Source organism: Egretta garzetta, unplaced genomic scaffold (genome assembly GCF_000687185.1).
Source record: "Egretta garzetta isolate BGI_Z169 unplaced genomic scaffold, ASM68718v1 scaffold471, whole genome shotgun sequence".
NCBI lineage: Eukaryota > Metazoa > Chordata > Aves > Pelecaniformes > Ardeidae > Egretta > Egretta garzetta.
Genome location: NW_009258629.1, coordinates 1,570,886 through 1,574,416, shown reverse-complemented (window position 1 = coordinate 1,574,416; position 3,531 = coordinate 1,570,886).

The following is a 3,531-nucleotide window of genomic DNA, read 5'->3' as shown; positions in this document are numbered from 1 at the left end:
CAGGGAGAGCCCCGCGGCGGGGAGAGCGGGCGGCTGCAGGCCGAGCGGGGACCCGGGGGTTAAATCGCGCGGCGTGAGGCGAGCAAAAGGGCCGATAGCCGCCATTGGAACAAGCTACAGAAAGGAAAGGGAAAAAAAAAAAAAAAAACCCAAACCAGCACCTTCACCGAATCGACAGAAATCGCTCCCATTTGCGAGCGGCTGTAAGCTTGCGGTACACGTAGCCGCCCGGCGCCTGCCTTCTTGAAAGGCAATGGATTTTTTGCAGCCTGAGAACTAACGGTCCGAATTACCGTTTTGCAATTTTGAAGTCACATTTCCAAGGCCAGTCGAATTATTTTGCAGTTAATTGGGTGAAAGAGTACATATACAAAATTATGTTTATAATCAAGTGTACCGACAAGTGTTTTCTGAGCCTGCGTTTGATTCTGGATTTTATTTCAAGGGCAGTTTCGTCTATGAGATTTAAACTAGTGTAGAAACTGAAATTATGCACTGTACTCTTGTTTTTTTTTTTTTTTTTTTTTTTTTTACAAAAATGTATTGGAGCCCTGACAAACAGTAGGATTTTTTAATGAATTTTGCAGGCATATAACCCATTTTCATCCTTTGATAAAATTATTAAAAGTCACTAGAAAGCAACAACTACTGGGAAAATTACTTAAGAATTAAATCAACAACTGAGAAGGTTAGAAAGTAGGAAAGTACGTGAGAGTTTAATCTTTAAAAAAACTGACTCTGGAAAAAAAAAAAAAGAAGTAGCTCTGAAACTGCTATGGTCACATTTACCTTGAGCTCCACTCCAAGCAGCCAATCCCAGTTCCAGTTTCTAGCAGCAATGGTGTTTTTCCAGGTTCCCAACACCACCCTGACTGCACTGCACCATCTCCTTTCTCTACCTCATCTTGGAAACTGTTTGTCCTTTCGTTTACCTTGGCCTGCACTGCAGGAGCTGGGCTTCCCAGGCGGGGTGATGGGGCATACCCCGTAGCCCTCGGTTGTTGCCACGGTCTGCTGCCAAGCCTGAAACCACAAACAGGAGAGGCAGGGCAGCGCTTTGCCAGTGCCACAACCTGGCCCGGCTGTGAACCATGCTGCTAGCCAAGGAGCCGCATCTGATCCATCCTACCTGTGGTCACTAGGACCAAAACTGCCCACACGCTACCAAAACTGTCTATGCTGTCAAGTTCCATTATCAAAATCTTTTTCAAAATAGTAATTTGTAAGCTACATGTTGATCAGTGTAACCCGTAACAGACACATGCCGCAGCAGTAGCTGGCAAGTAACGATTTAATTGGGTAAAGTCACCAAAAACATCTCAGGACTCCAGGACTCACTATGCTGCATGGTTCAAACACATGTAATACCAAGAAGGCACTGGCCAAGGGGATCATATAAAAGTCCCAAAGCAACTCATACAATCCCAAAATACAATGGGTAACAGTATCTAGGAAAACAAGATAAGAGATGAACCCAGAGCAATGTGAAAACAAAGCATAGGGAGTCAATAATGCATCTCCAGGCCACCTTGAGAAGATACACTTAAAGCTGTATTAATGATCTGAAATGACCTTTCAATTCACTTGAGTGAGTTACGGCTAAAGCCTCCACGCTGCACAGCTGTTCTGAGCTTTGCAATGCATTTTTTGATACCTTTTTTTTATCTTTTGATACCATGGGTATCAAAAGAGGAACACAGTAAGTAGCAGGAGATCGATTTATGCGTGCCCGTCCTCCTAATAGGTTTCTGTTTGTGTTGCTTCATACGCCATCCTTCTGTTTCCTTCCGGTGACAAATAACCACATCAATTTTAGTAACCATAGGAAAAGCTGTGATAGTCATTGGGGAAACTACTTTAAAGTTATAATGGGAAATGAGTTTGATTTATATCTCTAATTGTTTCCAATTCCAATTCCACACCATTTCCACTTCATGAAAAGCAAGGCTTTCACCTGGCAAACATCTGAGGCGACGTCCTTACCTTACCGAGATCAGTGGCAAACCTCACACTCAGCTCAAATCAAGAGCTCTCCTCTTTTAATCCACTTTATGTGTCACAGGCATTCAAGCAGTTCCAGCAAAGTCAACAGGACATTCTTAGCGTGCAAGCATTAGTTTGAAGGAATTAATTTGCAAGCCTGCTGGCACGTGAATTTGGTTTGTGAAGAGGTTCCTGCCATGCATAGCCTAACTCTACCAGCTGGTTCTCCTGGTATACAAAGACTTTATACCAGCAAAACAATGCTTCTACTAATACAGATTGTTTTGCTTGTGTGGGGAATAATTAAACTACACTGATAAAACCATATGTATTCCGTTACTGAAGAAGAAATCCTAGCATAAACAGCCACAGTGTCATGAAAAACAAGAGGAAAGACAGAAGATTGCCAGAATGGCAAATTGTGAAGCGATATTTATAGCACTTTTTTTTGTTGTAGATCATGTTATTTGATCTTATGAACCCAAACTGTACCTGGATCTTCAGAAGTATGTAGAGCACAGAAGAGGGTGAGAGCGTGGAAGAGATCAGTATTTAACAGAAACAGCTTCTGAAACTAGGAAGGCTGAGCAGAACGTGTCTGTTTTGGAAAACTACTATAGGAGGTTATGATGACATTTACACTGGAAATTAAAAGCCAGGGCAGGGGGGCATACCCATATGAACAGTTCTCTTTTGTTAAGCAAACTTGGAAAAGTAGGCCAGGATTTTTGCCGCAGATGCTCACATGTGTTTTCAAAAGTCCTTTCAATGAACCATGATATAAGCAAAGGGTAACTCATGTGGAATTTAGGCAGCAGTTGAGATTTAAGAACAAGCTAAGAATTGCTGGTTTTGAATGAGTGAGGTACCTCTGGGTAGTTTGACGAAGAGTGAAGAAAAGCACATTTAGCACTTCCATCCAAATTTACTATTCTGAACACCATATGTAATAAAGGTTCTGTTTGATGTAGATCAGACCACAGGCTGCAAGATAACTGGAGAAAGATAGCTCTTTCCACATTCAGAAACTGTCTACATCAGTATATAAAAGCATTGAATAAATACCACAAAACAAAAAATGTGCAGGAAGTGCTGAAGTATAAGAAATGAAACCAGAAGCATTTTAACTCCCACTAAATACTAACCATCCATATTTAAATACAAGTCTTAGAACTCATTTTAATACAAAAAAAAATGTATAATGAATTTAAAATTATTTACTGCACAAACTTGGATGACGGGATGAAGTACGAGACCAAAGGTTAAAAATGTATTTTGGCAGGCATTTGAAACGTACTGACTTTCATTTGTTCTACAAGTGGAGCACAAGATACTTATGCAAGTGTATTACACACTCAGATTGTTAATTAAGAAAATATTAAAGACAAATATGGAAACATACTTAATTCCTTACTTTTTATGTCAATCCATGAAGATGAACAAAACTCTTGACCTTGTACTAAAAACCCAGTGTGCCCAATGCACAATCAATCTGAACCAAAGAAACAGGCAGAAGGCCAAAACCAAAATTTTCATATAACAGGCTTA